This window comes from Acromyrmex echinatior, chromosome 3 (genome assembly GCF_024713525.1).
Source record: "Acromyrmex echinatior isolate Ae372 chromosome 3, ASM2471352v2, whole genome shotgun sequence".
Taxonomy (NCBI): domain Eukaryota; kingdom Metazoa; phylum Arthropoda; class Insecta; order Hymenoptera; family Formicidae; genus Acromyrmex; species Acromyrmex echinatior.
The window spans coordinates 20,769,586-20,793,550 of record NC_141854.1 but is presented as its reverse complement, the minus strand read 5'-3'; the positions used below and the strand labels follow the sequence as shown (position 1 = coordinate 20,793,550).

The window sequence follows — 23,965 nt, the reverse complement described above, 5'->3', positions numbered from 1 at the left end:
GCCTTCCTGTACCTCGAATCTTAACAATAGTTACACTGTGGTTAAGAGTTACAAGACCGGATACAAAATGGAATTAACAGGAGGATTATTATCCATAATATCAAGCTTTGTTAGAATTATAGTTTCAGCAGAAATCAAAGTATTATAGTTTAACTATTTAAAGCCATGAGCATGACGGATAAAAGGCTCTGTCATTATATTTCAAAGGCAAATATAAAAGGGATCGTTTTTGCAATATGACTATCGAAATTTTGAATTCATATTATTTACAATAAATCTTAGGGTAAATCTTATTTATATGCATTTCTTCCGTTCAAAAGATTTTTCATTATAACATACAAAGATTTCATTTCTATAAGAATCTTGTGAACACTTTCAAATAATTTACGATCTCTGACGATAATTTGAAAGGATTTTATGAGCAGACACAATAATGATTCGAATAATCTCAGGAAATTAAATTGCCTTTTTTGACATTTCTGAATAATATATAATTTATAATTTAGCAGTGTTAAATTAGGAATTTCTGGCAGTGATGAAATAAAATATATTTTTAAATATATACTGTTTTACTTTTACAATAATAAAAACTAAAAAATAAAAGTAAAACAATAGTGACTATTTACTTCTAAAAATATCGATTTATAATGCTTATGAAGTTTTTTCTACAGAAATGATTTCTTTGTTTAATTTCAAAAAATAAACTTTTTAAAATATTATTGACTATTTATATCAAGCTGCAAAGAATTTTATTGGTCAAGAGATTTTTAATAATAATGCGAAATTCAAATTAATTTAACAATGTTTATATTTATTTTTTATTTCTCTGTATGTCTCTGATCACTATATATCTAGTAAATCTAAGCAATTTAATAATCAATATTGAAAACTAAACGTTTTCGAAAGAAATGTTTCCTACAAAAGTTGTAGAGGTTTAAATGATCTAATCACAAATCTAGTCAGTCTGACCTTGGATGGCCATTGGAGATTATTCCTCTTATTTTCAGCTTAGTTTTCGATATATTTCATCGGGACTTTTTACTCACCCTGTACAATACATAAATACATGCTGTATATAATTTAGAATATGATAACATCGGATTTAGAATATGATAATAAGATTATTAAATAAAATAATGAAATATATAAATAATAAAAAGTTCAGGAGAAAGAACGATTGTAACAATAATAATAATAACAATAATAATAATAATTGAAATAATTTTGTTTTCTTTCCGGTAAAATGGTAATTATTAATAATGCGGCATCGCAAAGGCATATCTCGGCATCTACATAATGTGCTGTCTGCATATTGGTGCAATGAGATTGTCATCGATCGTCGACATCAAATTTCCGATATGCATGTCCATACCAATCTGTCGCGTAATGCGTGTCACATGTCACTCGTGGAAAGCAACGGTGCCAGAGGCTTGACGTATCGACACTTTATTATGCGCGAAGCGTCATTTCCTTCTTGAGCTACGAGCCTCTTCGTCGGAAGAGACGCGCGGGAACGGGGACGTCACCGTCTCTTGAACCTCGTCATCTCATCCGTTTCCGTAGAAAAATGTAGATCTCAAAAGGTACATTACGGTCTCACAAGTAAACTCTCTAGAATTTCTAGACTTTTTTATAGAAAGTTAAAAGATCCTTCATTTTACTTTTACGAAGTAAATCTGTTCTATCCTCTATTTTGTTTTCTTTTATCTTTTTCTAAATACGTAAAAAAAAAAAATGTAATAAAATTACATTGAAAATATTTTTTATATTTTCATTCAATTTTATTCTTTTTTTATGACACGTAGCGATGGTAAAATGTAGATAGTGCAAATTTTATTATAAATTATCAGTTTTACTGACAATACGTCTAAATTTAATGTACTTGACCTTACGCAAGAACATTTTTATTTTCCATTAAATTGCCTTTTTCCGATAAGTTGCACCATTAACATATTACTTTTTGAACGGACTTTTAATTGACGCAAGCGAAAGAGACGTCGACAACATTGCGCGATAAGTAATTGCGTAATACTTGCAGAACACTAAGGGGAGAAAAGTGACAATGCCCCGAGCGAGGTTGCATCGACAGATTGTTATGCGCTGGACGTCATTTCCTTCTTCTGATTGTGAGCCTCCTCGAGAAGAGGAACGCCGAGGAAAGAAGCCGCACGGAAGCAAGAACAACAGTCGCAAACAACGTTCAGCGGATAAGAATGGAAGTAATAGACGAATGAGAAAAGTATTCGCGAAAGGTATTGCGAGTATGAATAGCTCTGTAACCTCTTGCTGCTTTATCTATATATCTTCTATCGGCCTCGGAAGTCTAAATTTTCGAGACACATTCAGCCAATTTATGCCAAAATATTGGGTAGATATAAATAAATAATATATAATATAAAAAAGATATTTCTCTTATATTTTTTATAAATATTTAATTTTAATATTAAATGTTTTAATAAAATTTTATTCGAATTCTGACGAAGTAAAGTTCATCCAGAATCAATAAAGATTAAAATTTTAGTTAACTACATACTATTTTAATTAATGTGTCATTTCTTCAACAATTTAAATATTATTGAGATATCAATATTAGAAAAAGATTTCTTTAAATCTTTCGATAATTTAGAAATTCACTGAAAGAATTATTAAACGAAAGTTTCTCTACGGAATCTGTCGACACTCTAAACCAAGGCCAACACATTGAACCTTGTTGTTAAATTGGCGGATTTTCTGCCATTACGTCACCAGCATAAGGTCGACGTGTCCGTTTGTTATGCGCGATATGTCATTTCCTTTTTCTCAGTTTCTCTTACGAAGATCGAAAAAGCAAAGGAAGAGGAAACGAAGACGAAACAAGACGCGAGAGGAGCCAAGCCGCATCGGGCGGACCCGACAGCAGGAAGTGGTACAAAATTATGAAGCGGTCAAACGGCACGTGTTAGACGTCGCGTGATGCCGTTGGCCGACCCCGTCGGCGAAGCCGACAATCTCGAATTCGAGCAAACAGGCTCGAAAGAAACGATCCGTCAAGAGATGAGACGAGGTCAAGTACAACAGTAAAAAGGGCGCGACACTTATCACGTAGGTGCTCCTTGTGACTCATGCATCTTTTCTAATCTCCCTTCAGGCATTATTTCCTGTTTATCCGACCGGTCCTGTATGTACAGTAAAGTCCTATGGTTTTCTCCCTCCGGAAATGTTTATCTATATACGATTCGAGACGGTCACTCGGTGGCAGAGGGTATCGCTGGAGATGAAATTCTTTGAGATGAAATTCTACATTATAGAGAATGTATGTTGTTCCATAGAATGCGCTCGAATTCAAAGACCGTGTTAATGTTTTCTTCCGAACGCTCAATTTTTCTACTTTCTTCTTTATTATATAAGTTTTATTTTTCTTCTGCTGCATGTATATATTACACTTTTTTATTACTTTAATTTTATTATATTCTATTATAAAGTATTTTTTATAAACATTATTTGTTTTTCTACACTATTATCTATATGTATATTTTTATATTTTTACTTATAATTCAATGTTACTTTAACAAAATATTTTTTAATAAGAAAACATGTAGACAAAGTATATACAAGATATGCGAATTATTATGGAGCTAGGTATATAACAACAAAGTACGCATTAAACATTTATTTTTTTATACTGAGAAAGGATGTCCTTCTTAGATAAATCGTGGGCTTATTGTTATTCGATACGATAAGACTTGTCTTTATATCATCCGCAACCAAAATAAGGCACGTGGTTTTAGAAAAATACCACATCCTGCTTTATTTATCATCCTTCTTTATCAGATTTTTACTTTTTAAAAAAAAATTATGTAAAGAGAAAGAGAAGGACAGAAATTTGATAATATAAAATTAATTAAATCAGATTTAATTAAAAAAGAATATTTATTATTTTAATAATTAATTATTTCGTTAATTCTTCTGATTAGTCATTTAAATTAATTGATACATTTTTAATAGTGTAAGAAGAATTCCATGTAGCAAGATTCGAAAAAGATCGACAAAATCCTTTTATCAAAGGATGCCACGTAGTTCCCAGCATACACACATTAGTAAGCGCTATTAACGATTCAGCACCTTTATCATTTTGCCAGGGAAAGAACGGCAGAGAGACGGCGAGCGGAAGTTCAAGTCTCGGCTAATAGAATTTACGACGTTTTATAGTTTGATTACGAAATTACGTAAAATCTCGACCGGACTCTCGCAAGCGTCTCGTGCGGAACCTTCTCTGTATTCGGCGAATTTGTTAGTTTCTTAAAACTCACTCATACATGGTATGACCTTTAAGAGGTATAACGAGACCGATTAATTTACCCATGGCAAGCTATGTCTTGTCTGCGATAGTCACGCAGCACGTTCTTTTTCGTGCGTGTTTGCGTAAATACTATCGCGCGTATCGGCGTGTCGTACGTGCGTGTCGCAATTGTATGCATTGTCATGTAAGGTACCTGTTCCTTAAGTCTGATGCCAAATCTTTGGGCGTAATTGCTCGAATACTATTTGTCACGTAAATGTTAAAAAATGTATTTTTATTGATTTCAACATTGAATCAATAAAATTATTGAATCAATAATAAAAACTAATAATGTTAGGCTCAGATGTAAGAAATTTATCGTATTTGCTATCAAATAAACTCGAAAACAAAATTTCAATAAAGCTAAAACAAAATTGTCCTTATGGCTTATAATATACGTACTTTTTCTTTTATTTAGAGAGAAAGTTTCCGATCTTTTTTTTTTAAACTTTCTAAAACTTAATTTATTCTAATATTTTGATATGAAGCTTGGTAGAAGAACAATAAATCAAACATATATAGGATATTAAATATTCCTTAAGTTGTTCAAAAATAATTTTTGAATAAAAACGTCTAATATTAGATAAAATCCTGATTAGCTGTCCTGATTAGATCCTTAAAATTTATTATTTAGATTTCTTTTGACATAAAATATGATTTGAAAGTCATTCATTGTTTCATAAATTTTAGAAATATATACGATTGTTACACAAACAGTTTGATGTACAATGCACATGTGGGAAAGGAGAAACATTTCTCATTGGATTATAATTGTTGTTGCGGACAATTAATCGGAAGCCAGCGATATAAAGCATTATGCCGGACATTACGCGTATATGGAAATCAAAGAGTGAAGCGTTACTTTTCAATGCTCGTAATTATAAGTCTTGCGAGCAGTGAGAATCTATGTAAAACGCGTTACAGAGGCGAGAGTGAAATGAACGGCCAGAGAGATAAATCAGTGGCGTGTTTTCTTTTCCTTCCCGGAAGAGAAGTTATATTCTAAAAAGTATTAGATACCTGCTCGCGATTGTCGTGCGCCTTCGATTTACTTGTAAATAGATACATTCAAAATGCATAGCTCTCTTCCCTGACACAGAAAATTAGTCTATTTTATACGTATATAGTATATAATTATGCTAACATTTATATCATAATAGAATATAATTAATTTCCAATATAATATTTCAAAAAGATTTTCAAGAATTATTTGTTGTGCATCTTTCAATTTTTAACATTAACGGTATTAAGTAAACTTCTTATAAATTTTTTAAGCAATTATTCAAAATTTTATTTATTTGCAAATAATTTCAAAAAGGTATGCGAATGTATAATACTATTAATTAAATATGCTAAAATATATTAATATGCGTTGAAACGATTTTATGTTGAAATTATTATCCTTGATGATACGCAATAACGAATAAAGGAAAAAAAAATCGTACCATCTTTCACTTCATCATTTCGGACTTCATCATCGTCTTATCGGTCAATCGCGAAGCGTGCCTTCGTTACTCGACGAATTCAAGTCGTAAATAAAAGCGCTTCCTCATCACTCGAGACTTTCCTAGTTCCTCTCCGATGAGCCACCCTGCGTGATGCTCTTACGTATACCCGTCTCTACGTGTGTACCAATCCGCGTGCACCGACACGCTTTTGCTACCTACGAGCATACACGCTTGCATACGTATAATCAAGCACGGATTAAATCGGTATCAAAGAAAGAGCGAAAGTTGTCTGTCGATATGAAATCTGATGTGGGTTAGTAAATTGAAACAGAGAGATAGCGCGAAAAAATATTTTAAAAATACAGCAAATTTTAACGCTTTAATTTAACTATCGTGTTACACATGAAACAAAGATGTAAATATTGCTCGATGCAAAAATTTTTAATGTCTAATTGAAGTTAGTTTCATCTCCTTCCCTATGTTATCTATCAGTTTATCGGTGATGAATAACTCGGATAAAATCAAAATCATAATAAAATCTTAATAACGTCATTTGATACACTTTTGGCGTAATTTTGTGATAAATTCGATAAAAAAAAATCACTTAAAAATCATTATCCTGTCAAGTATATTTGTCACAAAATCATCAAAAGTGTTTCAAATATGATATTATTATAATTTTTCCTAAAATGACTTTAACTTAATGTCATCTTGATTTTACTGTGATTTTGTATTTTATTGGAAAATCTGTATAATGTGAAATTACAATAATTTAGATTAACTCGTTTCTATTAATTACGAAATTATTATGCTGGTTTTTAATTCCTTACGATTTCCAATTATTTAGCTCCGAATCTGCACATAAGTACACGTACGTAACATCGCGAGGGTATCAAGAAGCATCTCTTAGCTTTCTCGAGTATGTGCCAAAAGTGCGCATATCGTAACGAATCGCTCGACGTCGCGAGAGCGGCCACATAGGCGAAGATTAAATTAAATGCAGGATGTTCTGGTTATAAGACAAGTCTTCGTAGGCAATTAACATTTTGCAATGAATATTTTCTCACATAGAAAATTTCACCGATTTGCAAATTCTACAAGATCCTGAAGTTAAAAATTATTACAAATTCATTTCTCAATTAATCTAGAATATATACTTTTTTAATAGCAATTAATGTCACATTGAGATTCACTAATAGATCTTTCATGTCAAATTGATATATACAATTTTAACGAGGCAAAAATCATGTCTCTCCTCTTCTTTGTATCCGCTCTAGGCTTGCTCGGGCGAACGCGAACATACGAGTATCTCGGCTGGCTGGTCGCCGGTTTCTCCCGCGCTAATTAGCAAAAGTTTGCTGTGCAATAAACGCGTCTAGCTTTACGTAATCTGACTGGACACTCGCACGGATACGACGCGCACTATGTTGCTCATTAATAGCACGTCCAATCTGTCCCGCCATCAAGATTGCTGAAATAATCTCACTTAGACTTTCCTCAGCTTTCCTCATCCACGGATGAATCTTTCGTGAAATCTCGACATAACGCTTATATAACATGAAATTTGACATTAGCTTTAGCATTAGATCTATTATAATTTTTGTTTCGAAAAAGATTCTAATGCATATATTTTGGGTACAAAATTAGATTTTTTTGGTCAAATTTAAATTATCTTATTTAAATAGTCATTTTTGTTTAAAGTATATTCTACTGTGTAAATTATTTATATCAAAATAATCTTAATGTTCTATCATTTTATAACCGAAATGGAATGGCAGATGATAGGTTAATCAAATGCAGCACTCTTTTCTCTTTTTCTAATTTCTCGTTTATAATAATATTTGATTCATTTAATTTAAGGCATTGACATATTAGATATTTGAAGTTTTAGAATATCTTTATCTATTTTTGTAATAATTCTACTGTAACATAAAAATAATATTAGATTTTAATTTTGATTTTAATTTTAAATCGACATATTTCGTCGAATGAGCATTTTTTTGCCCATAATGATTACTAAGAATGCGTGTGCTGATAATATCCGCGAACATCGAATAGAGCCCAGCCTCTCTCTTCCTGAAATGGGCTCGCTATGGTGCCGTGGTCAAGAGCGCGCTTGTTTTCCGGAAAATTTCTTCGTACGTTCACCAACCATTTCTGTTCAAACTATTCTGCTCGCGCATTCAATATTTCAATCGATTTCTTTAGTGAGAAAGAGACCAATTCTTTTATATGTGAATAATTCCAGGTCAAGAAAATTAAGATCTGTATTTACACCTCATTTTTATTGATAAAAGTGAGAGAAAGAGAGAAAGGTACAAATATAAATCAAATCTGTAAGAATTTTAGAGAATGTATCAATGTTTGTGGACTTTGCTTAAGCTCGATAGTATAATCATTGAATCAATATTTTATAAGCATTATATTTTATTTAATATATTATTATTCAAATGTGTTTAATAAAAGAATAATAAATAAGAAGGAGAAAATATTGGAAAAGAAGCACATTAAATATTTATTCAAAAATAAATCTTTTCTGTATTTTTAATATTTCTAAGTTTCACTTTTATCTCGTAAACTAATTATTAAATAAAATAATTTTGAAAAATTTAATTTATAAAAATGTAATTTGTACAGACTTGTACATAAAATTAAAAATTTTTATTATACAAGAAAATTTTATAATAATCTTGAATCATTGTAATTGTGTCTTGTCACATCTCATCGCCATGAAGATCATAAAACTCTGAACAACCGAGCATTCTATATTGTTTTTTATTTGACTGAACGTCCGAAAAACAGAAGCTTAGACAAATAGAATTTAGCTCTAAAGAAAGTACAGATACAGAATCTAGCCTGATCTTCATGACGAAGTATATGCCTTACGTGACTGTTCTCTTCACAATATCTGTGTTTCATCTATGTTTAGAATATTAAGTCTCTAACTGTTTTTATGAGAATACATGGAATGTTATAATATAATTATAATGAAACAAGTAATACAAGAAAAAAACCAGATCAGTACATATTGGTTGATTAACAGTTAGCTTTTTAATTGAAAACATCGGCAATTAAAAAAACAGTGTTAGAGCAATACTATTAAAATGCTACAATCCAATAAATTATTACATAGATTTCTTTTCTATTATTTTGGTACAAATAAAAAAAACATTTTTATGTTTTTTCGTAAATTTTAAAATATCTTACAATATTTCTTGTCAAGTATGACCATTAAAGCTGCTCACCTGTGAGCAATATGACACTATCACCAGACGCAATAGAATTCTGTATCCCGTCAGAAAAAACTGTATATACAGGATAGACATAAAAGACACAGCACTGTGAGATTTTTTATTAGAGCTTCGCATCAAAACGAAATCAAAATTGAAACCATTCTTTTTTTTTAATTGATTTTTTGAATCGATACTAAATTTTATAAAGTTTATAATACCGAAATTACAAATAAACCAATAAAATTATTTTCGATTTTTTTCCGTTATTTTCTGGTTTTTAACCTATCTATTCTTTATAATTAATTCCATTCCCTCCACATTGGAAGGAGAAAGATAAATTTTCTTCTGTGAACTCTTCTCTAGTGCAATCAGTAATATAGTCTCTCTCTCTCTCTCTCTCTCTCTCTCTCTCTCTCTCTCTCTCTCGCTCTCTCTCTCTCTCTCTCTCTCTCTCTCTCTCTCTCTCTCTCTCTCTCACTCACTCACTCACTCACTCACTCACTCACTCACTCACTCACTCTCATTCACTCACTCATATTATCATCGCAATTATAATTTGAATCCATGCACATAGTACACATATAAAATTGTATTAAATAATATATGTTTACTTGTTACTTCTCTTTCGATATATATGTGTATATATATATATATATATATAGAATAAATATAGAATAAAGATTAATAGAATTAATGGAAGAAATATTTAAAAAAGTCATTTAATAATTATACTTCTCCCACGCGAGTAACGTACTACGTACGTTATAACTGAAAAAAGACCGTTAAAAAACTGTAATTTTTATATTTCTTCTTCATTAGTCAAATAATCGAAACTAAAACTGGAACATGTATTCAACGTTTTATTAAATTATAACTGGAAAAAACTTTTTGGATTACTATTTTTCACACCCGTTCTAAAATAAAATTATTGTTCGAAAAGAGCCTAAAATTAGTCTTTGAGATAAAAATAAATAAAAATATATTTTGACATTTATAACTGAAATCTCACTTCAAGAAATTTAGAGTGTATAACTACAAAATTTCCGTGTTAATTTTTTTATACAGAAGTAAACGACATTGTATGGTTATAAATATTGTTTTGGATGCTGTCAACATCGGTCCATTGTTATTTCGAAATGTCAGGTCGACATAATAAGCTTTAACAATCCACATAGACCGAATTTAAGACCAACGTTTTTATGCTTCTCCTAAACGAAGAAAGCTATCACGAAGAAACAGAATTAGGGAAACGGCCAAAAAAGAAATTTTCACAATTACAGAAAAAGAATGATGCTGTTGGATACAATAGAAAGCATTGTAATGTATAATATAATGAAGCGGATACCTGAGGTTGGAGAGAGAGCATCGTCATTTAACGTATTAGCTTTCTATTTCTATATCTACACTCAGAAAAAAATCTTCTTGATATGTGATCAAGAGAAATCTTTTTATTATCCTAAAATTTGGTTAGAATAACTAAATTTTTATTTAGGACAACAAAACTGTTAGAGGAAAGCCCTCTATTATGAGATAGACGTCTAATATGAGATAGTGGCGTTTCTGCTAAACTAATAAACGTTATCTATTAGTTCCATCATGAATTTATTGCTCTTGGATTGACTATTTAGTAGAAAATTCATTGTTAGATCATGCCTGTAGTTATTGTAAAACAAGATTTTAGAATTTGAATGTCAAGTTTCATTGAGATGAGCATTTAAACCTTTTATTATTTAATAAATAAATATTGGGCAATAAATTCTTTATGTAGTGATAGAGTAAGGTCGTACTAATAGAAAAATACGGAATATGTTGAATTATTTAATTACAGAAGTTAGATTTGATGATCGTAAAACTATAAGACGTGGAAATCGTAACATGAGATGTCCAGGATATTCCTAATATTAAATAACTCATATTTCTATATGTTACTGTACAATATAAATGTTACTGTACAATAATAAAAAAGATAACTGGAATGAATGTCAAGTGCCTATATCTGCGATGCTTAAGTCCAATTACTTGAAAACGAGTTCTGGGTATCTATTGCATGCTCATTTTTCGCGCACGCTGGCTGTGGTTGTTTGTATTTTAGAAACATTAAATAAAGTTTTTTAATTGCAATACTGATATACTTTGCGTTTTACTATCGATTTCTCGGGGCATTTCATATTAGGAGCACAATTTTTTGACTTTGCGATTTGCTCACTTTTTACATTTCTTCAATTTTCAAAAAAAATGAAATTTGAATTAAACTTTATGTAATGTCATCTTAAAGCTTATTAAATTCTCTTCAAAATGACCTATTATTTTTTAAAATTCTGCCTATAAACTTCATTTACCTAAAATGAACTCAGTATCTCATAATAGGGGCCTTTCTTCTATATATAATATATATAATATGTGACAAAAATTTTTGTGCTATCCTAACAAAAAATTTTGTTAACTAAATTTTGGTCAAGACAACAAAAAGATTTTCGTTGATCACATATCAACAAAATTTTTTCTAATTGTACGTTATTATTAAATATTTTAATCTAAAATATTTATTAATTATTATACATATATTTACATAAAAATAGATGTTCTTTTAAAAGTTTATAGTTTTTGCAGAAAATTACAAAAAGTGATCATTTGTTCAATCCTTCAAATAATCTTTTAAATATAACAAATAAAAAATAATTAAAAATATATAATAATATATGTATTTTTAATTAAATGATGGATTATGTCAACTTGTATTTGTCAATATCTTATGTAGTAGACTTCCATCTCTATAAAGAGAGAACTCCGTTATCTCCTGATATATATTTACTTTCTTGTGCTTCAGTGGTTGCACGAGAAGTTTGCTTGTTCCGTACAGAAGAAACGCGATCCGAATATGAGGGCACGTAAATAGTCTCTCACTACGACAATCAATCTTACAATAAGAAAAGTCAGGTCATCTCATTTGAAATATCTGACTGCTGTTAAGGAAGCAGTCAATAGAATTATCTTTTTCAATACTATATATTGTATGTAATGTGCAAATTCACGTTTGTCTTGTTTATAAAGTAGAAGTACTTGTATTAGTTTTTTTTATTATACATATGTATATATATCTTATCTTGTGAATTTTTATTTTAAAAAGTATAATATATAATAAGATTTTTTTGTATTATTTTTTTTGTACTAAAAATATTTTACTTAATTTGAACTTTATTATTTGTTAACACTTTGCAAATGCAGCCTATTATGACAAATTATGAGAGATAAATTAACAATTTTGTTTTAGAAATTAATCTGATATATCCATTCTAATATATCTCTATTTAAAAATCACTTGAATAAAACACTGCATAAATCGCTGTATAAATAAAAGAATTGACTGATTTTCAAATATATTTTTAAGCGAATCGGTTCACGAACAATATCAGTAATCGGTGTACGTGGTCACGGGCCATGTCAGCGTCTAACGGGGCAATCGTGCAGAAACGGTAGATAGTATAGTGAGGGACGAGAGAATGAAGAGGAAGAAGAAGAGAACGAAATGAGGAAAGTGGAGGATGAAGACGCAGGGAAAAATGGCGAGCTCTCAGAATCGGTGCATTGTTAATGCAGATTGCCTGATTGTGAGTTTCATTCGATGAATCATGTGCTTTCCAGAGTGCGTGTCTGCACGCATATCGAGACACGTACATATTGTCGAAGGTTTGAGAGTACCCAATGACTCATCGCGAAATTTTCTAACGTACGGATCCACCGAAATGACACTCCCTAAATGTCGTATTATTTCTTTAGATAAGAAAGGATGTTTTTTATTGCATCTATATTTATATAGCACCTAGTGATACAAATGTAACATTAAGAAAACCTTCTTTTCTACTTAAAAAAAAAATAATATTGTTTCGATGAATCCATATAATAAAAAATTTTATATAATGCAATACAATCTAACATAAAAAATCTATATATAAAAAATCTACCCCTTAAAATGACGATAAGCAAGGTTATTAATAACAAATTTGATAATTTAATTATTAGGAGATTTGAAAAAATTTGTAAACATTAATGCTTACAGGATTATTTAGCTGAATCATGAAAAAAATTTTCTGACGGAGTAGTGTATTTTCCTTACAAATGTCGGAATCTGGGAAATTCAATGTGATTACACGATTCCGTCATAGGTAGAATTAATTCTGAATCAGGAAAGTACATATCGATCGTTCGCGATACAGACATTCGTACCGAGAAATTCTGAATGAAAGAAGAAATTTGAGAAAGTAACGCATCAGTTCATATCAGTTAACTGTCAGAGACGTAATAAAAAAATTGATAAAAATAACACAAATTAGCAAAAATTCACAACTATATTTGATCAAAGCGAGTCTTGATGCCTAATAATATTTTTAAATCTCACAGTTTCAAATTCAAACAAAAAGTGTTTATTAAATTATTTACTTTGATAAAAATATTTACAAAGATATTGTTTATTCACTTTAAAGATAAATTTTCCAGCAAAAAAACATACACAAAAATCAAAGATCTATTTCTTTCTGACAGAATGTGTAATATATTTTCATAAAAAATTCATCACTAAAAAATATAAGATTACTTTGTATAAATAGCAGATTAAATACAAATCATTGTGGCATCTAATTATGATAAATTGTTTCAAATATAATTAACACATTAATTATAATTTTTTTATAATTTATGTGCCTTTGACATATTTTTCATTGCAACGTACTTCTACTTATTTACCAACATATGAAAAAATCAATTTCCAACAATACTAAATAAGCGCAAGCGCATACGTGTCCCATAAAAAAATCATGCGGAGTCTCATACTCACTCATCTTTTCTATCTGAGCCGCCCATTTCGTATCATTCGATCTTTGTTCCAGTTGAGCCATTGTTGCGCTACCCGACCTTGCGATCGATAGGATAAATGTCGCTGTCAGAAAAATTTCCAGGAGAAATGGATACGCGTCTATGAAGTTACGCAGATCGTTGGCGGAAACTCGAAACGATCGCGAGGTATTCTTCTCTCGGGCGCGCGATCGTTTCACCGTTACGTCGTACGTGAGCACTTTGCACATTCCTGGACCATGTCCAGAAACGATCTGAATTCCAAGTACCAGTTACCATAATCGAAGATTCAAAGTGCCCGGCGGCCGTTAGTCTAGAATTTCGAATCAAATTATAGGACTCGGTTCGCGACCGGCGATACTTTGGAGCTACGTGAGATAGAGAATCAGATCCACCCTTGGGGCTCGCTCCAGTTATCGGCCAATGGTAGACCAGAGCCTGCCCTTAAATCTGGGCCAACTCTTTTTAATGCCGAGACCAACCCCTTTCTTCAGAAAGCGTTGTCTTTTAACGTACGTGCCAACGGTACAATCCCGAAGGGATATACGTGAAAAATGAGTACTATGAAGATCACGACCTTTTGAAAAAATTTATTTGTTGAAGCAAATGTGGTAACACAATAAGAATAGGTTCCATTAATACATTCAGATGAATCCATTCAGATAATATTGTGAATTTTACTCGTAAAATATATCTTTATCATTTGATAAGTTTCGATGATATTATTGAATAAGATATAACAATATTTCATAATGTCATGCTATGTACGATAATTTTATATCAGTGTCTAGAGAAAATCTAATTTTTGAATAATTTGAATATTTTTACTAATTATTCCACACGAAATATGATCATGATTTTTGTTAATAAAAAAATAAAAATTATAGGTACATTATAAAATTTGTATATGTATATGTAAGTGTAATTTTTTACAGTATAGATAGCGCTATCAAATTAAGCAGTTAAGTTAAGTTAGGAATATATTTACATATGTCATTTGTTGATTCAATCCGTTTATTAAGTTTCCAAAAAAGTTGCCGTCGAAAGAAAAGGAAGTGCGTAAATTAATTGTGGCCGAACACACGGAAAGCCCAAACGTGTTGTCTTCCTCTAAACTCGCAAAACATTTGAATTTGCCAATTAATTATACTGGAATGAGATAAGAAGAATGTTCTAGACACATTTAAAAAGAAGTTTAAATTTAAAATTCTTGGGTTGGCAAGTTTTTTGCAGCTGTGGTAAAAAAAAATTGAAGTTTTATCAAATGGTACCATAAATCAGAAAATCAAAGAATGTCTTGAAAAATATTTGCTGTCTTTTATAAAAGAACACAATATATTTTTATATAGTATTTTGACTGAATTTGGCCGGATTTGAAAGGACTATAATCCTTCAAAAGAACTATAATCCTGTCCAGAGCTTCGTATAGACACAGATAAAGCATAATAAGATAAAAACTGAAGAAGCTAAAGAAGTAAAAACTAAAAATGAAAACGAAAATTTAAAAAAAATGATTCTCAACGCTCCTAATTTGATCTCGGAAGAGATTACTGTGCAAACTGGATGGAAAAAAAAGCACCAAGAGTAAAACAGTAATCTACCAAAACAATAAGATCTGCACTAAAATTTTGTCGTGTGCAATTTTTAAGTTATGTTATTGATCTATTATATTATGATATCATTTAAAAGTAATAAAATTTGTAAAGATCGAAGGACAACTATGAAGTTTCTGTATGACGTCCGTCGCACATCATTATCGCAATATTATCATTTACAAATTAACTTTGATAACGTTGATGTTTCTCATAAATTATATTCCAATTACATATTTATTTCCATATTGAGCTGACTATATTAATGTTACTGTCAATTTTATTTTACTTTGCGCAAAAAATTTATCATTGCTACCATAATCATTAACATCTAACAACAGAGAGTTATAATATATTGTCGATCTTATATAAATGATCAGAATTTCTTAAATTAATATTAATAATATGAAGATTTATCTCGGATCTCTTAAAGTATTAAAATATAATTTTATATATGCCAACTCTATCTTTTTTAATCGGAAGAAAATTTCGACTGTATTTTTGTGGTTTATGTTCTAACAATTGAAAAAAATTTAGAAGGTTGCAAGTTTTTCTTGTAATTGCTAAGGCTAAGTAGATACGCAGAACAAGCCATTAGTAAGACCACCAATGGAAGACTTGATTACCAGCAAACTCGTCCACTTATGCTTGTTTATGCATTTATCGTTCGAACAACGTACCTCGTTAACAATACTAGTAGCTCTCGAGACGAGGAAAACATTGCAAAGTTCGGCGATAATATTGCCTTGAGAAATTCCTTGAAAAACTTAATGTTCAACTGAAACAATGAAAAACTGTCTTTAAATATCATCAATTTCTTTTATATTCAGAAAAATACAATTTTTAGAGATTTCTTCAATATCTATCAAAAACTATTTTAGGTGCTAATATTTCAATAAATTTCTAATTTTATTATATATTATTATATATTATTATATATTATATATATATATATATTATATATATATTATATATTATATATATATATAATTATTTATTATTATATATTATATATATATATATATCACTCTTCAATTACTTGTATATCATAATTTTACATTGTTATATTCACATTCATATATTTATAAATGTATATAACCGTGTACATATATATAGAAACACAATATAAATGAAAAAATGTGTCATCTTATATTAATTCGACAATATAATATTATAATATATACATTATAAAATATATACTGATATATATATATATATATATATATATATCAGTATATATTTTATAATGTATATATATATATATGTACATATATAATATGTATACCGATATATGGCTTATCTTACAAATACAAATGCACATTTAAGTTTGCTACTACAAGTTTTTCATTTTCTTTTACCATCTTGCTTAAAACAAGAGGGTTTTAGAAGAATGGATGGTATCGAGTAGCACCGTCATCCTTCGCATTATTATCATCGCGACGATAAGCGCGGTCAACCATTATTTACGCGGCAATTATACGACTGAAAGTCATTGTGTCTCTCTGCATGTAAAATAGTGCGTGCTGAATTCTAGATCATGATGACTTATGTATCCCGGGCTGACTGAGCGCGAATATTTCAAATTCACTTGGATATATTCGGAAAAGTTACTATTTAAAGAAATTATTTAATAAGAATAACTTTTCCTTAAATATCATTAAATACTTTTATAAGTTATCGAATATATTAAATATTTTTGTAAAGTAGATGGAATTTTACTCTGAAAGAGATTTTCTATCATGAAAATTTAGGTAATCTCGGTTTAATAAAAATCACTTTTTCAAACATTTTTCAGCTTGAGAGTATCAACATTAATAATTATGCAAAAATTATTATTTATATTTACTAGAAATGTTACGTTCGACGTATTTTTTATTATGCAAAAATTTTCCCATACTACTTTTATTTTTATAATATGAAAAAGTTGTGTTGCTCTTGCAACACGATATATTTTTTTGCTTGCTGTTCAAGAGTAAATGCCGACGGCAGCTTGCGAATTACCATAAATGACATCTGACCATTGATACTTTTTGCCTTATCGCCTAGCGTGATAAAGAGACTTCGTGCTGCCTCGGCACCGATGAGCGCTTCATTAGCAAGTAAGGTCATCGAAGAAGCGCAATATGCAAAGGTGCACGTGTCAATCTTCTACGTAAAGTCGTCTCAAATCCTCCGTGAATACATTATTCATACTAGCAACTCGTGAAAATCGGTATCGCTCGTAAACAGAATACGTACTTAACGGCACACAGAAAATTAACTCTCTCCTCTTTTTTCGTTTAACACAATCTATAATGCGAATAATGGCATAATAATTATTTAAAATATGAAAATATGCATCAATGCATAATTAATCCATTTAATTTGAAAGTAAAAATAAACAGAAATCTCAAGTAAAAAAATATAAAGTGTATGTTTAAATAAAATATATCTTTAAGTAAATAAAATATGCAATAATTTTTATAAATAGACATATATATTATAATTGATTTTGTTTCGCAGTGGTAAAATGTTACATAATTTATTAAATCGGGAATCAACAGAGCTACATAAAAAAATTATTCATAAAGCACAAATCAAAATATTAAATTAATAATTAACATCATGAATGCAAGAAAAAACATTTTTTCATTTCGTGAAAAACTGAAATATACGATAATAGTGAAAACAATATATCATATCGATATAGTACAATTGAGACCAGATGAAGGCTGGACCACTGACGGAGATCTTAGCATAGTAGGGACATCTCTACTTTCATTGGTCGACATATCGAAGCCAATAGAGAGCAAGTACGTCACGCTTGCGCAGCCTCCCACTTCGTCCGTTCTCTGGTTCTTTCATCTTACGACAGAGCAAAGATAACTCTTGTTAAATAATTATTCAACCGTATATTTTTAAACCAACATTTTATTCCAAGGAATAGATATACTCGATATTAAAATTTTAACAATTATATTTTTATAAAAGAAAAAAGGAAAACACAGATACTAAATTTTCTTTAATTTCAGATAATCAAATTATAATCAAACAAAAAATTTGATATTAAAATATAATCTATCTTGTAAACAAAATGATTTTTTGTACATATTCAAGTTTTTGAGAAAATATCAAATTGGTGTCACGTATTAAAAAAAAATAATAAAGACAAAAAAATGTGAGAGAATATTAAAACTTGCATTTTACTTATAGAAATATATAAAAGTACAAAAAAAAGCTACATAAAAATTTTTTTGCTTGCATAGAGTGACATATTTTTTGTAACTCAAAACTACTTTTTGAATTCTAATGAGCAGAAATTTCACAACTTTTCTTCAAGCGTAACCCTTATTATTCTATCAAGATCCCATATCTGCGCCTTGGTCCCGCAAACACTATAAAAACAAATCAAAGCGCGTCCTTCCATCAGACAGCCGGAAATTGTCTTTATTTTCTCCTTCTTTTTGCTTTACGTTTCAACCGAACACACGTCCGGTCGATGAGAGACATTAAACCTCGACTTGCTGCTAAAGACGGACAGCTTGAACTACATGACAAAACTCTCCCAGAAATTCTTTTCTTTCTCAATCTTGTTTTCATAAAAAAAGTCGCTTGAATTAATTTAATAACATTCCTGCCAGTATCTTTTAGATCTAAATAAATATTTATCTTTATTTATATTTATATACGTCATTGGCTCTTTGCCCTTCTTTTATACTACCTTTTGTTTATCTTTATTATATTAAAATTAAAATATTCATTAATCATTTTTTATTAAATTATAAATAATGAAATTATAAATAAACAAAAAGTTAAGTGAGCCGACGCGATTATTAGTGCGAAAAAATAATATATTATAAAGATTAAATATTTAGATATATATAAAATGCACAATGCATAAACATACATTTTGACATGATTTTAGATTGAGTTCTCTTCAGTGTACAAATAAATACTTGTGGTAAGACAGGTATATTATTGTCGGATTCTTCTCCATAATAACAATGATTTAGTTGGACAACCAAATAAACATAGTCAAAGTAGCAATAACCATAAGTTAAAACGTTGAGGGTGAAAGTTATGAATTCAAAATTAAAAGTATCATTAATAATAAATAAGGAAAAATTCCGGACCTCAGGATATAATAACAAGCATAAAGAAGTCAAAAAACTTTGTAATCCGAATTAAATTAACAATAAAAGTCGAAATGTTTGCATATTATATATTTTTATATTCAAGTGTCTACTTTCTATAATATATTATTTTTACACACTAATGATTGCGTCGGCTTACATTAGCAATTTGTTTTTTTCATGAAAAGCAAACTTTTACTAACTATTAATAGAATAATTATAAATAGTACATTGTAATATAAATATAAAATTAAAAATAAATAAGCAATCTGTTTTTATATATAAATTAAGTTTTTCATTTATATTACATTTTCTTATCACGAATAATAATATGTATATATTAATCATATTATAATAAAATATTAGAACTATTTCGTCTTATGTACCAAGAGAAAAATTTTTGGTATTTATAACTATAATCACTCGTTAAACTATAATTACGCTTATTATGTTGTAATGTTAATAATAATAATTATATATAATTCTATCAACAAATATGTATAGTTGTCAACCGAAAATGACTATAATTATAGCTATTATTACCACAAAAATAGTTGCAATCGTTTAATTAAATTACAATCATTTTCTAGTTGGCATTATATAATAATTACATCTATATTCGTTAATAGAACTATACACATAATTATTATTACTAATATCATAATAGTAATAATCATAATTATAGTAAAATATGTATTTATAATTCCAAATATAACAAATTTTTTCTTTCACAAAAGTGTATTATCTCTTGAATGCATAATTTTACTATTTTCTTTAACGTTCTGTAAAATTAAACGCATATCAGATATTTACCGGCTATGGGCCAATCTCGGACCGGTCTACCCTTATGACCAGGTGAATCAGGGTTACAGAGGGGGAAGGTCTAGTGAGTCAAAGGTCGTATACCTGCACGTTCCTACGGGATCATGCGGATATCTTGTATGCGTCTACCTGTTCGTTACGAGGGTTACATGGAAAACCTGATTCCCTTGGGATCAGTTTGATCCTCGCGAATTAAAGGGATTGTGGACAAGAGCGATCTTCAGGTTCGCAGGTCAGAACGGGCGTCCGGCCGGAATCGCCGAACGACAACCGTCGGGGTCATGCAGGTACATAACCCTTTTTGTGGGTCCATCTGAAATGTCCTTATTCTAGGCAGGCCTTAAGTTCACTGGGCGCGGCTTGAGGAAAGCTCAACAATAAAATATGATGCACGTGTTCTTTGGCGACACCATTTCCGTTAAAATCTGCTCGGCGATTGGCGTATTTGAATATTTGCGTATTTGAATATCTGCTAATCAGAGGGTTTCTGGGCGAAGTTGACCGTTATTATTCCGATGTTACCAATTTTTCGCGTATATAGAAGTGAACCTGATGTATCAACATACTAGTTTCTGAAACTTGGTTACATACGTATTCGGTATATATAGATTGTATAGTCAAATTTGCAAACACAGCAAATTTAATTAAAGGAATGCATGTTTTAAATATTATCTATACATGTCGATAGTCTATCAACTTTTTACGATAGAATCATTGAGATGATAAATAACACAAATATAGATATTTAGAGTAAATTTAAATTTAGTAAAATTTAAATTAAAAATAGAATATATATTACTCTTGAGACTTCCACTTTCTATACAGAAATTATGCGTTTTGCGAGTTTTTTCCGTGTTCAAATCTATTCTTAGAATTCTAACGTTTCATGAACATTGTAGTTCATTTCATTGCAGTTCATCAAAGCAAAAAGTGAAATTGCAGTCTGTTGGAGAAAAATATTTACTGAGAGGAAAAATAAATCTTTTTCTCTACGATCGCAAATCCAATTGGCACTTTTTCACACGTTTTCTTTTATTTTTTCGCTAACGAAGCGATGCTATTGATAAATTGAGACGCAGTCGACGCCATCGATGAGAGCCTCATAAATATCCTTCGAATGATAAAAAAAACCTCCGTGACCGCATATATCGTTATATAACGGTAGCACAAGTCTCTTTTATCGAGCGAACCGTTTTATGAGAGAAGTAAAAATAGTGACAGCAGTTTTACGGCTCTTATGAGAGTCATTTTTAACGACCTCGCGTAATAATAATAGAGATATGTATAACTTCCTATTATCTGGCAAAACTTATAGCGATATTTACGTTATATTCATATATACACATATATGTATATATTTCTATTTGACATTTTATTTAACATTACTTCACTTTTATCTGCAGAGATCTAAGATATTTCGAAAAATTCACAATTTAAATCAAAACAATTAATAAATTGATTAAATCCAACCCACAAAACAATTAAGTGTCGGAATTAGTACGTATTAACATTTTATTTATTTCTAGTTCGTTTATTATCGCAATCAAATGACTCAAATATAAGCAATGTAAATAGGCTTAACATGATTGTATTGAATTTCGGTTAACAAAAGCGCGGTGTCATATTTTCAATTTTCTCAAAATTGAAAACCTTCTCGATAATCGCAATCCTTTTCATCAGCGCAATGTCAATTCTGTTCCTGTGTTTTACTTTTGTTTTGTTTTAATGACTATACCCATTTCCAGTCCTGTTGTATTGAATAATGCAGAATATGTGATGTATACTCTCAATAAACTACGATAAACTTTTACTCGTATCTGTTTCAACTCTTCAAAATTTGCATGCTGTGACAGACGAAAAACGACGGAAACAGATAAAACGATGAAATTATTAAAAAAGAATAGCAAGTAAAAGCGAAAATTGCTATACAAAATCAATATATTAAGAATATGTGAAGAAATTTTCTAGGTGTACAGAAACAAATTTATCAGAGCTTAAAGGTTGATGAATATTCGTCTCTATTTTTATTTTTTAGAAAATACGTTTCAACCGATGTCAACGAATGTTTGCTGCAAACGTGTTTGATATGATTAGAGTTGCTAGTGCGTCGTGAATATGTGTCCCAGACGTTACCCTGTACTATACCAGTTTAGATAAAAAAATAGTTCGTAGTCTTTACTGGCCCAATCCTTACTGGTCTCTAAAGAAAGTGGTGGGGCCTTATATGCGTTGCTCTAGTTAATGTCAAGCTTGACCAACGGAAATTTATCGAGGCAGGATATTTTAACGGTCACAAACCCATCATGCTCGCGTCGAGCAACTTGCATAATTTCAGGTGTCATCACTTGTCATCTGTTACTTGAAACACAATTTTTTAGCATTTCTTGAATTAAATTATTATGAATTAAATCATTCCTATATCAATCATAATTTATTTTTATCGAGAACTTTATATATGAGAACTTTTTTCAGCTCAATAAAGATTAAAGAATATACATTAACCGTAAATACACCATTTTTACTTGTTGATTCAAAACTACAGTCATTATGTTGATATTATTCGTCATAAAATTTTCAAATTAAATAATAATATTTAAAGAAAATTCTTTCTTTCCTATTCTTTCTTTCCTAGACGTTGGTTACCGGCTTGATATAACCGCGGTTAGTCGACTACGCTGGGGGAACGTTGTCCGTTGCTCCAGTTTACGAAAGCGTACCGGACAGCAAGGAATATCAATATCGAGCGGTAGCTTTGTCCAGGTGTAAGGACACCTTAATGCATCCCTCAACGGCCGACACGGCCGACCACGTCCGAGGATCTATTAGAGTATAGTTTTCCCATACCGCTATCGCGCGTACCACCGCTGTCCATTCGTTAGACACATCGAGCTGGACACGAAGAAGGTCACTTATGCCTAACGGATTTTTTTGACCTGATTTAAATAGGCTCTCTTCTCCCTTTCTCTCCCTCGTTTTCGTCGCGTGGACATTGTCCAGGTAAATTTTCATTGCCAGCCACTCTGTGAACGAGAAAGATCTTTTCCTCAGGTAGCCAGCGTCCATGGGAATATCAGAGAAATTGACCATTCGGTTGGGTTACTTGACGATCTCGGAATTAAAATCGCAACCCCTTTTTGGGATCTCGAAGATCTCTCTCCCATGGATTTTATTTACCTGTATTAAATCTTTCGTTTGAAATGGTGCATCAGATTAAGTCCGAAGGCTGATGAAAGCGTGTGAATTGCGGGAATGGTCCATAGCCAGTTCTTACATTACAAACTTGTACTGTTTCGTGTGTTAAATATTTTATTAAACTTAAACGATTACGATTAATCTCAAATGCAGTGCATTCTTTATTATATTTTTAAATCAGACTCTCAGCATAATGCAAAAAAATGAAACTCAAGAAAATTTATAATTAAATAATATTAATGCTGACGCGTATGTGTGAAGTATTCACGAATTTTGTAGAACTTGTAGAAAGAATACAAATTCTTTGTCGAATATATGTTAAAGTTTTTACAAATATCGCCAGATGTTTGTGAAAAACGAAACAATTAGCCGGGAGATAAAAGTTTTCCGAGATACTCTT

The 23,965-nt window shown here is 30.4% G+C and overlaps 1 protein-coding gene and 1 long non-coding RNA gene across 2 annotated transcripts in view; one reads left to right on the top strand and one right to left on the bottom strand.

Moving 5' to 3' along the window:
- Positions 1 to 2,385, top strand: part of LOC147910334 (uncharacterized) — a 42,351-nt gene extending 39,966 nt beyond the window's left edge. Inside the window, exon 3 of the long non-coding RNA XR_015544322.1 lies at positions 2,039 to 2,385. This is a non-coding gene — a long non-coding RNA (uncharacterized LOC147910334). The remainder of the gene's footprint in view (positions 1 to 2,038) is intronic.
- Positions 1 to 23,965, bottom strand: part of LOC105146197 (uncharacterized) — a 118,422-nt gene that overhangs the window by 49,375 nt on the left and 45,082 nt on the right. The gene's annotated exons all lie outside the window — the stretch shown is intronic.